Raw genomic sequence first — 13,177 nt, forward strand, 5'->3', positions numbered from 1 at the left:
AAATGTCCTTTTACCTAGAAATATGATAAGATTTAACAACAACAGAAAATTACAAGGATTCCAACTCTATGACATTCTGGAAAATTCAAAACTGCGGAGACAGTAAAAAGATCAGAGGTTGCCAAGGGTTTGGTGGGAGGGAAGGATGAAGAGGAGGGGAACGGTGAAACTACTCTGTAGGATGCTACAACGGTAGATGCATGTCATTTTACATTTGTCCAAAGCCATAGAATGTACAACACTAAGAGTGACCCTAATGTAAACTGTGGACTTTGGGTGCTGATGATGTGTCAATGTTCACTGATTGTAACAAATGTACCACCCCGGTGCAGGATGTTGATGGTGGGTGAGGCAGAGGGTATATGGGAACTCTCTGTACTTTCTGCTCAATTTTGTTGTGAACCCAAAACTGCCCTTAAAAATAAAATTTATTTTTTAAAGGAAAAGCTAATTGGAAAAACAAAACAACATTTAAGAAACTTGGTGAATTTCCCACTCTGACGTTATTTGAGGAATGGAGATTTAAAACTTCACAGTGTGAATTTTATAACTAAACCCATCTTTCACTATAACATTCTGAAAAGTGTGACAGTACCAAAGGCAAGATTCAAGTGTCAAGGCCTGGGTATAACAGCGGTCTCCTTCTGCGGTTGACGGAGCAGTAGGTCTGCAGGATGTGAATAGGTCTTACTGGAAAGAGAGTGTTTGGGAAACCCTGAGATAGAAAGTAAAACATTTTGTTGTTGCTGTTGTTGTTATTTTTCCTTTCATGAAGAACACTTCCGGGCCTTGCAGATGCCAATGTTCCTTGTGAATCCCTAAGGGGGTTTCCTGTTTGCTGCCATCTCCCAAACTTCCGTGACCACAGGACCCTTTTCTTAAGGGACATCTGAAAGGACTGTTTTGGACACGAATCAGAAGACATGGGAGAGTCATTCAGGGTGGCTAACTAGCTGGTCTTCAGGCTCAGCTTTTGCCTCTGTCCCCTTGTTTCCTTATTCGTGGCCTCCTTGCTTTTGCTTGTTTTGGTTGCGGCTCTCATCGCCTCCAGTACCATCATCTCCAAACTTTGGCCTGTTCCCCTAGAACTGAGAGTGCAGTGCTCACCGTGGGGTGTCTGCAAGAGAGGGATGGCAGTTTCATCCCTGTGTGGTGACGACAGCCTCCCTCAATGGCCTCCTGGCCCTGTGCTTCATGTGTGGCTGGTCCTAGCTGAGTAACTTGCATGCTTATACACGTCCCACAAGCTTGCCATACCCACTTTGTGAGCCCCGAGCTTGCCTCGCTGACTCTGAGAAAGAGAGGGGTTGAAATTCATTTTTTCTACATTGTAGAGGAAATTCAAGTCCTGTTAATGGTGTTGGTTAAAATTTTCAAGTCAGCTTCGCGAGACCTCTCTCCTGATATCCCCGCTTTGCCTACAGTACAGGGGAGTTCCTGTGTTTCTTCGAGTGGGTGTGCCTGTGCTATTCTGGGTCTTTCTTTCCCGGTTGCCAGCAGAGCAGGTGTTTTTCATGGAACACGAGAGCTGCCAGGATCCACGCTGCCTCCCCCTTTGGGCTCAACACTTGTGTCTGGGCTGTCTGGTGCTGCCAGGGCTGTAGGTTTATTTCCCTACCCTTCTTTTCCCATTGCATGAAGAGATGAAGCAATCTGTTAGACATACCCACAATTTCCTTTTTGTCTTTATAAGGGAGGAAGAATTTCTGACTTTTGCTTTCTTAATATTTAAAGTGGAATATCTAGTCAGACCCTTGGAACTATTTCCCCTAAGACTAAGTAATATTTGAATGAGTTTGTCTGCAGTGTTTCACTTCATCAAACACTCAGGAACCTCTGTATGTCAGGCCCTGTGCTGGGTGCTGGGGATAAAGGGATGAATGAGACACATTCCATACCTGACACATTCCATACCTGGAGGCTGAAACAAACAAGAAAACAAGCAAGCTCAGTAGGGCAGGAAGTGCTGTGAGGGAATCTGTACACATGGGGCCATGAGGTACAGGGAGAAGCAGTCCACTCGCCTGAGGGCTTCAGGTGGGCTCCTGGGAGCAGATGCCCTGAGCTGAGTCTATGAGACTTCTGCTGGAACTCCCAGCACGATGCATTTCCTTCAGGTTACAAATGAGTATTGTATTTTCAAGTCATTTTGTATAACACATATAATTGAGAGCATTTTACTTATTTTCATCTTGATTAAGATTTTAAGGATTATTGCTAAATGGGTGGCTACCATTACCAAAGTGCTCATTTTGTCAAAGGTAGCGAGAAGAAAGTCACAACAGAAAAATCTATCAAGGTATCTTAGGAACCAAATGATAATAAATCACATTTGTATGACATTTTAAGAGTTTGCGAAGCACTATTGCATATATTGTCCTATTTGGTACCCACGATAATCTTACAAAGTAGGTAGGGAGATTGCTGATTAAACATAGCCCAGTCAATACAAGGGTTCATCTTCGCTGCCTCCTGAAGCTCTGCTAAATGACAGAAAAGAAATGAAAATAGCATAAACCTATAGGGTCAAAGAGAACAGAAGAGAAAATAACAGTGAATGAGAGGTGGCAATACATCTTGTGAACATGGAAATTGGATGAAGGGAGGTGACTCACATCAAAAGGGAAAAGCAGCACTAGGTCAGAGGAGGGTACTGATATGCTCTGCAGAATCCAGAAAGGCTCAGGACTGGCAGAGACCAGCATCTGCTGAGTGGGGCGGAAAACAGAGGAACTGGTTCAAAATCTGTAAAAGATTTCCTGTCATGTCCCCTCCACTACTCCACATAGCTGGGTGAAAAATCCTACTCCTTACCCTGCCCCAGCCCCGAGGCCCAGGAGTCCAGAGATTGATTTCTGGGGAATTGAACTGTAGAGGTCCAGACTCAGGACTAGCTGACATGCTGGAAAGCAGGAGTGAGGCACTGGGCTAAAAGTAAGAGGGGGTTATGTGACAGTGCATCAAGGCCCTGCCCCCACCTGTTCCCACAATGCTGTCATCCAGGAGTGTAATAGCCTCACCCTCATCCTCAGTAGCAGAATGACTCCTCCTTGGAGAAACTGTTCAGCTAAAATACTAAATTGCTGGTGGGGAGAGGCGGTCCTATCACCCTCTAGCAAAGCTCAACATTACCAAGCCTCAGTTGTGTTTCCTTTCACCTTTTTAGTGCGTCAACGTTTAATGCAAATGGTCATGCAAGAATTCCTGGACATTTGAGTGAAGGCTCCCACATTAAAGACAGGAACTAAAACAAACAAACAAACAGGGGAAAAAACTTGGAGAAAACAAAGGCAGTGCAGGAAACGGGAAACAACCCTCAGAAACTAATTGGTATCCTCAGAGATATAGGATAAAATGTTAGCAAATTTTTTTAAATGAGGAAATTTCCCATAACATAGAAAGATGGGCCATAAGAGAGAAATGATTTTTTAAACTAGAGGATTAATTCAGACAGTCCAGTGGCTAACTAATAGGAATTTAAGAAAAAGAACATAGAGAAGAGAAAATTATTAAAGAAATAAGAGAAAAGGATTTTGCAGAATAAGAGAGCAGGCCTCCAGATTCAAAGGGCCCATCCAGGAAAATGGATGAAAAAAAGATCTACACTAAGTCATATCTTTGTAATATTTCAGAACACCAAAGATAAAGACAAATAGTAAAAATCTCTATAGAACAGCAACAACAAAAATAAATCTCAGAATAAAGATTCTGGAATCAGAATGGCAGTGGAATTCTCAAGAACAGCATTGAAAACTGGAACACAACTGAGCAATGCCTTCAAAATGTTGAGGAAAAGTGATCTTTCAACCTAGAATTCTCAACTTTGTGCAATAGTTAACAAACGCGCTTACTCTACTCTTACTCAAGTGAGAGTATAGAATAAAGACATCTTCTGACACAAACAGATGGAAAGATATACCATGTTCTTGGATTGGAGGAATCAATATTGTCAAAATGACTTTACTACCCAAGGCAATCTACAGATTCAGGGCAATCCCTATCAAATTACCAATGGCATTTTTTGCAGATCTAGAACAAAAAAATCTTAAAATTTGTATGGAAACACAAAAGATCCTGAGTAACCAAAGCTTTCTTGAGAAAGAGAAACAGAGCTGGAGGAATCATGTTCCCTGACTTCACACTATACTGCAAAGCTACAGCAATCAAAACTGTATGGTACTGGCACAAAAACAGACACATAAATCAATGAACAGGATAGAAAGCCATGTACCTATAGTCAATTAATCTGTGACAAAGGAGGCAAGAATAAACAATGGAGAAAAGACAGTCTCTTCAATAAGTGGTGCTGGGAAAACTGGACAGCTACATGTAAAAGAATGAAATTAGAACATTCTCTGACACCATACACAAAAATAAACTTAAAATGGATTAAAGACCTAAATGTAAGACCTGATACTGTAAAACTTTTTGAAGAAAACATAGGCAGAACACTCTTTGACATACATCACAGCACTATCTTTTTGGATACTCCTAGAGTAATGAAAATAAAAACAAAAATAAACAAATGGGACCTAATGAAACTTAAAAGCTTTCGCACAGCAAAGAAAACAGTAAACAAAACAAAAAGACAACTAACAGATTGGGAGAAAATATTTGCAAATGAAGCGACCGACAAGGGATTAATCTCCAAAAAATACAAACAGCTCATGCAGTTCAATAACAAAACAAACAACTCAATCAAAAAATGGACAGAAGATCTAAATAGACATTTCTCCAAGGAAGACATACAGATGGCCAAAAAGCACATGAAAAGATGCTCAACATCACGAATTATTAGAGAAATGTAAATCAGAACTACAATGAGGTATCACCTCACACCAGTCAGAATGGACATCATCAAAAAGTCTACAAACAGTAAATGCTGGAGAGGGTGTGGAGAAAAGGGAACCCTCTTACACCATTGGTGGAAATGTACAGCCACTATGGAGAACAGTATGGAGGTTCCTTAAAAAACTAAAAATAGAACTACCATATGACCCAGCAATCCCACTACTGGGCATATACCCGGAGAAAACCATAATTCAAAAAGAGTCATGTACCACAATGTTCAATGCAGCACTATTTACAATAGCCAGGACATGGAAGCAACCTAAGTGTCCATCGACAGATGAATGGATAAAGAAGATGTGGCACATATATACAATGGAATATTACTCAGCCATAAAAAGAAATGAAATTGAGTTATTTGTAGTGAGGTGGACAGACCTGGAGACTGTCATACAGAGTGAAGTAAGTCAGAAAGAGAAAAACAAATACTGTATGCTAACACATATATATGGAATCTAAAAAAAAAAAAAAAAAGGTTCTGAAGAACCTAGGGGCAGGACAGGAATAAAGACGCAGATGTAGAGAATGGACTTGAGGACACGGGGAAGGGGAAGGGTAAGCTGGGACGAAGTGAGAGAGTGACATGGACATATATACACTACCAAATGTAAAATAGATAGCTAGTGGGAAGCAGCCGCACAGCACAGGGAGATCAGCTCGGTGCTTTGTGTCCACCTAGAGGGGTGGGATAGGGAGGGTGGGAGGGAGACACAAGAGGGAGGAGAAATGGGAATATATGTATATGTATAGCTGATTCACTTTTTTGTACAGCAGAAACTAACACACCATTGTAAAGCAATTATACTCCAATAAAGATGTTAAATAAAAATGATACATGCACCCCAGTGTTCACTGCAGCACTATTTACAATAGCCAAGACATGGAAGCAACCTAAATGTCCATCGATGGAGGAATGGAAAAAGAAGATGTGGTACATATATACAATGGAGTATTACTCAGCCATAAAAAGGAACAAAATAATGCCATTTGCAGCAACATGGATGAACCAAGAGATTATCATACTAAGTGAAGTATGTCAGACAGAGAAAGACAAATATCATATGATATCACTTATATGTGGAATCTAAAAAAATGATGCAGGTGAACTTGTTTACAGAAATGAAACAGACTCAGACTTAGAGAGTGGGCTTGTGGTTACCAAGGGGAAAATGTGGGGGGGAGCGATGAATTGGGAGGTTGGGATTGGCATATGCACACTACTATATGTAAAATAGATAATCAACAAGGACCTACGGTATAACACGGAACTATACTCAATACTCAGTAATAACCTATATGGGAAAAGAATCTGAAAAAGAATAGATATATGAATATGTATAACTAAATCACTTTGCTGTACGTCTGAAACCAACACAACATTGTGAATCATCTATGCTCCAATGTAACGTTTAAAAAATTGTTTAAAAAGACGTCTTCAGCCAAGCAAGATCTCAACACTTTTAGTTCCTGCACATCCTTCCTTAGGAAGCCGCTAGAGGATAAGATCCACCGAAATGAGGGCATAACCCAAGAAAGAGTAGGAGACAAAGTCAGGAAAAAAGGAATCCATCACAGGAGAGAGGAGGAAGAAAGCCTCAGGACAGAAGCTGCCCCTGGGGAGTCCCAGCCCATGTAGCCCAGGGGCAGAGGCGCCAGCAGGATGACATCCAGGGGAGAAGGGACACCAATAGGTAGACTTAACTTGATGCATTTGACCACGTAGAAAATCTTGTTCTGGGGCTTTTCAATTCAGGTGGAGAATGTGGAAAGAAGTAGTAATAATAATATGGGAAATTGAGCAAATGAGAAATTAAGTAGTATAAGAAAGGGAATATAATGGTTATGCATAAATTGGCTCAACAGTAAATAAGACTTGCACAGTAATAATAAGGCAAAAAATATTGACTTAACGAACATTTATATAATTACGTTTGGGTGATTCTGGAAGTAGATGAGGGAAGGTGGGATAATATAAGAGTATGGTACCTTCATCTTCCAAAATCATAAAGTCCAATTGTAATACGTCTGAGGTGTGTAGCGGTATAAGCATATTAATTCTTATGGAGTTATAAACAGTGAGAAGAGCCAGCTAAAAGAACGGAAAGAGTTTTCTCTCAGAAGACTGAAACTGAAAGATTAGAAGGGTTGGGAAGTCTACTGGTTACTATTGTGGGTAACAGATCACCCCCATGTTTGGTGGCTTTAAACAGTAATGACCCTCTTCTGCATTCTCTCTCCCGGTTTCTGTGGGTTGGGGTTTCAGTAAGGGCTCTGCTGGGCAGTTGCGGATGAAGCCTGAGCTGTGCTATCAGAGGCAGGAAATGGAGCTGGAGCTGGAGCTAGAGCAGCTGGGGCAGCGGGGCCTGGCCAGGTATCTCTCTCTGCCTTCTTGTCATCTCGGCTTCGCTACAGGATCCCTCCAGGGCAGCTAATTTGGGCTTTTTCATAGCATGGTGACCTTAGGGCACTTGGACGGCTAATATGGCAGCTCAGGATTCCAGAGGTGAGTGTCCCAAGAGAGCAAGATGTCACATGGCACCTATGATAGTTTTCTGAGTCAATCTGACTGGATCACAGAATGTCCAGAAACCTAGTTAAACATTATTTCTGTACGTGTCGTTGAGGGGGTTCCTGGAAGAGATTAGCAGTAAACTGAGTCATGTCGATTATCCTCGCCATTGTGGGTGGGCATCATCCTATTCGTTTAGGGTCTGGATAGAACAAAAGGCAAAGGAAAGATGAATTTGCTCTCTGCCTGACGGCCTGAACTTCTCTTGCTCTCAGAGCTCCTGGTTCTCAGGCCTTTGAACTACACCTACACCACTGGCCGTCCTGTGTCTCCATTTTTTGGACAACAGATGAGGCGCTTCCCAGCCTCCATAATTTATAATAAGTCATATACATGACTTATTATAAATAAATGACTTATTGTAAATGCATGACTTATTATAAATATATATATATCTCCCCTATTGGTCTGTTTCTCTGGAGAACCCTAATACAGCATCACTTCTGCCGTGCTGCTCTACCAGTCAAAGCAGTCACAAGGGTCGACCCAGGTTAGAGGGCAGGAAGCATAGACACCACTCTCTGGGGGGAATGTCATGGTCTCATTGGAAGAAGAGCACTGTGGGATAGGAGATACCGTTGTGACCATCTTTGGAAAATACAATCCATCACAGGTAGGGAATTGCTGTCTTTTGTAATAAGCCTTGTAGTATTACTTGACTATTCAAACAATGTGTGTGTGTTATTTTTATAAAAATCCAAATTAAGTGTCGAGGATACTCTTATCCTCTAGCAAATGAGGGAAATGTTGTCAGAGAGATGAAGAGAATTCCTGAGACAGGGCTAGGGTTTCAACCGGACCCCTCGCTCTTACTTCAGAGCGCTTTACTGCTAACCAGATGACCAAGGAGAGTCACTGTTGTTTATATTAATGATCACAGTCTACCTCAATTACAATAGTTAACAAGTGCACTGGCTCTCCAGCCTCAGCGATTTTAGCCTTACCTGAATATTAGTAGGACTTTGAACGCAATTTATCAGCTCTCAACTAAGCAAGATCAAAGCAGGCACTGACGATGCTTAACATGATGCTTCAGGCACCTGAAAATTGAATTTGGTTTTTCAGGGGATAGACCCTGGAATTGGAGTTACACTTAGTGTCCTTTAGCGTGATTCTGCCTTAGGCTGGGACTTTTCAATGCCCACTTAAAACACACACACACACACACACAATTGCCAGGCTAGAACACAAAACAAAAACAAAAGTCTTTTAAATAAGGCTCTGCTGTGACTTCCCTGGTGGTCCAGTGGTAAAGAATCCGCTTTCCAATGCAGGGGACGCAGGTTCGATCCCTGGTGGGGGAGCTGAGATCCCACATGCCGCGGTGCAACTAAGCCCACGCGCCACAACTACTGCGCCCACGCACCTCAACTAGAGAGAGAAAATCCGCACGCCACAGCTAGAGAGAAGCCTGCGCCGCAGTGGAAGATTCCCGCGTGCCTCAATGAAGATCCCTCATGCCACAACTAAGACCCAACGCAGCCAAAAAAAAAAAAGAAAGAAAGAAAATAAATATTAAAATAGGCTCTGCCAGTAATGCAACCCTTGTCCAGCCTCTAAACATCTACCTGCACAAACCACAAATTTCCCGAGAGAAGACATTGAACTTGGGCCTGTGATTGCCCAAATCTGTTCCCATTGCCAGGATGTTGCATTGCTCTGCCACAGAGTCACTCCTTCTGAAGAGCTACTGCTATTCCCAGACCACAGCCAAGGACTAGGACATCACTCCTGGGTAGCCAAGAATATTGCTCAATTTTGAACCTGGTCTATGAAGCAAGAGTGCCTCGTGCAAAACAAAACAAAGCAGCATGAGCTGTAAATTGAAGCAGGAGGAAAAAGAGGAAGGGTTCCCAAATTATATTCTTGAAATATTTAATGGAAGTCAGTGCTGCTTGCTTCATTGAAAACGATCCTTATGAGTTTCTGATTAGAAAGAAAATGTTTCTGGGAATCTGGATTCAAGCTGTGTGAAGGTGAGTGGGATTTAAGTGACTGCACGACAGAGAACTGAGTAATTCTAAAAGCTGCTTTAAAGAAAACAAAGGTATAGAGAAAAAAAGCAGGAAAGAGTGGAACACAAATCTCAGAAAGCCCTTTGCAAATAAAAGGGCTTAGGATAGCCTTCAAAAGAATCCAGGTCAAAATGACAGAAAGAAGGGAGAGAAAACAGGGTTCCAGGGCAGTGCTAGGCAAGCTGAGTTGATGATGGGGTAGCTGTGACCGTGAAGCAGTTATAACCAAAGAACATGGGTAGGCGTGTGAGGCTCCGCATGAAAAGACGTGATTCCTCGAGAGACCAGTCAGGGCTGTGGCGTAGAGCCCAGCCTTGAGACTAGAAAATGGAGATGTACTACGCAAACAGAAGGGCCATAACAGAGGCTTTGAGGTGCACCTAGAGGGAATTTGTTAGAACTCTATGCAAGGCTGAGTGTCAGGAAGTAATACCCACGCTCTTTGTTATGAGCTGAACTGTGTGCACCTCCACCAAATTCATATGTTGGAATCCTAACCTCCAGTACCTCAGAATGTGACTGTATTTGGAGACAGGGACATTAAAGAGGTGATTAGGTTAAAATAAGCCCATTAGGATGGGCCCTAATCCAATCTCACTGGTGTCCTTATGAGAGGAGGGAGTTCAGACACACAGAGAGACACCAGGGGGTACATGTGAGGACACAGGGAGAAGACAGCCGTCTGCAAGATGAGGAGAGAAGCCTCAGAAGGAACCTATTCTGATCTTGGACTTCTAACCTCCAGAACTCTTGAGAAAATAAATTTCTGTTGTCTTAGCCCCCCAGTCTGTGGTATTTGTTATGGCAGCCCTAGCAGATGAATACACCGTACTACTACGGTGTGTAGTTTGTAATCTGAAATTCTCTCTGGCTGTGGTGAAACTTAACCCTGTACTTGATCTGACTTTGTTGGCTAAACCACAGGGTTGCGTTGGAAAAAGCACAGTAGCAGAGAAACCTTAGGGACAGGGTCAAGACAGAAGAATTTGGTTTCCATTGGAGAAATGGCTTCCTTCTTACCCATAGCACTGAAAGGAAGTTCTTCATACTCTTGCCCCAGAGGCAGGAGGGGGCAACATCATGCATTTCTTTATCGTTCACATTTTAACGTTAGGTCCAGCAGGACCTTTCTAATGCATAGATGGATACAAATTTTTAATGAGACTTGTTAAAATAAAAGATGCAAGTAAAGACTATAATGCCTAGTGAATTTGTTTATTTTTCCCAAGCAAAGACAGTTCCCCATGCCACCAATGCCCTAATTGAAAAAATAAAACATATTGTGGTTGGAGAGCCATAATATAAATGACAAACTCTGAGGTCTTAGTTGGGATGCAGGAGGAGCTGGCTGACTGGCAGGGCTCTTTCTTTTCCCTTCTTTGTTTCCCAAGAAGGAATTTTTTTAAGACAAAAAGAAAAAAAGTTAAACAACCAACTATAATAAAATGAGATGGAAAATAACTTTATAAATATAATATTCTGAGGAGCCAGAATAGGGAAAATTGTAATAGGGAAATGTCTCCTTTCAGATTTGTCATCTGAAGAGCTTTGAATATCACTCTAAAGACCTCAGATTTTATTTTGTAGACATGATGAGGCATCAAAAGTGCAAAGAGGTAAGCATATCGGTAGTTTAGAAAGTTAACTATGAGGAGTTCCCTGGTGGCCTAGAGGTTAGGATTCCAGGCTTTCACTGCCATGGCCCGGGTTCAATCCCTGGTCGGGGAACTGAGATTCCACAAGCCATGCAGCGCAGCCAAAAAAAAAAAAAAAAAGTTAACTATGAAAGCCAGAAGGAGGGGATTGTGAGACAGGTTAGGGCCCAGAAGTAGGGAAAACAGGAGGTTTTACAGCCCAAGAGAGAGATGAATAGGTCCTGAATGAGGGCAATGGCCATGAAAATTGGGAAAGCAGATGGATTATTTTAGAGATATTCAAAGGTAAAAGCAGAAGGAATAGGTGATTTGTTGAAATGAGTGGGGCTAGGAGGAGAGAGTTGTGAAAGGTGAAGTCAAGGTTTCTGGATTAGGTAGTGTTTAAGTTTCCCATGATTGCTCTAAAAAATTATCACAAATCTAGTGTCTTAAACAACACAAATTTATTGTCTTACCGTTCTGGAGGTCAGAAGCCTGACATGGGTCTCATTTGGCTAAAATCAAGGTGTTATAGGGCTGCATTCGTTTCTGGAGGCTCTAAGGAAGAATCTATTTCCTTGCCTTTCCCATTTTCCAGGATGCCTGCATCCCTAGGCTCATGGCCACTTTTTCTGTGTTCAAATCTGGCAATGGCACACTGGGTCCTTCTCTCTTTGCATATCTGACCCTTCCATCATCACATCTCTCTCTGACCATAGTCAGGAAAGATTCTCCACTTTTTAAGGACTCATGAGATTAGACAGGGCCCACCTGGAGAGTCCAATCTTCCCATCTCAAAGTCTGTAACCTTAATCACATTGGCAGAGTTCCCTTTGCCACCTAAAGGAACCTATTCACAGGTTCCCAGGATTAGGTTGTAGACATGTGAGGGAGACATTATTCTGCCTATTACAGGTATCAAAGAGCAGAACTTTTCAAACGAACCCATTAGTGGGCTGTGAAATGAATTTCATAGGCTACTACCAGTACTTTTACTTTAAAGGGGAATAGAAATTAATAGAGTACAATGTGTACACTAAGAGTATTAGCGTTTCGTGAAACTTCAATTTAGTTTTTTATGTGTGAGTATACTGGATTGTGATATAAAATGTATTTCTTTTTTTTTCTTTTTTTTCCCACATCTTTACTGGAGTATAAATGCTTTACAATGTTGTGTTAGTTTCTGCTGTACAACAAAATGAAGCAGCTATATGTATACATATATCCCCATATCTCTTCGCTCTTGCATCTCCCTCCCTCCCACCCTCCCTATCCTACCCCTCTAGGTGGTCACAAAGCACCAAGCTGATCTCCCTGTGCTGTGCAGCTGCTTCCCACTAGCCATGCATTTTACATTTGGTGGTGTATATACGTCAATGCTACTCTCTTACTTTAAAATGTATTTCTTACTGAGGGTCATGGGCAAAAGTGTTTGAAAGCCATTGACTTAGACAAGAAGATGATAGGAATGTTAAGCAAAATAGAACATAATGTTAACCGCTAACATTTATTGAATGTTTGCCATGAGTGTACCTATTCTAAGTCTTAACATTCATTAACTTGTGTAATCTTTCCAACTATCAATACACTAGATCCTTCCATTATCTCCATGCTGTGAATGAGGAAATGGCGAGAGATTGAGTGTCTTGCCTAAAGTCATACAGCTAGAAAATGGTATTGCTGGGATTTAAAATCAGACGGGCCAGTTCCTAGCTCCTAAGTCTGTATATTTAACACCATTCTGCTGTGTCTAGGGCCACCCAGGGCATGAGAAGGAAGGCAATCTTGCCCTTCTTCTTCATCCTGCTACCCTGAGAATTTTGCCCATGCATAGTATCCTATTTAAAATAGTTGATGCTGGGAACTCCCTGGCGGTCCAGTGGTTAGGACTCCGTGCTTACACTGCCAGGGCCAGGGTTCGATCCCTGGTTGGGGAACTCAGATCCCGCAAGCCCTGCACTGCAGGGCCAAAAAATTTAAAAATTAAAAAAAAGTAGGAAATGCTAATAACTGCACAGCAGAAAATAAACTTCTTACATAACTCCAGGTATGGGTGTGTACTGGGAAAAGAAGAGGAAGGTTCTCTCAATCCAAAGTACAGCGACCTTCTC

The sequence above is a fragment of the Eubalaena glacialis genome, chromosome 3, assembly GCF_028564815.1.
Source record: "Eubalaena glacialis isolate mEubGla1 chromosome 3, mEubGla1.1.hap2.+ XY, whole genome shotgun sequence".
Classification (NCBI taxonomy): Eukaryota; Metazoa; Chordata; class Mammalia; order Artiodactyla; family Balaenidae; genus Eubalaena; species Eubalaena glacialis.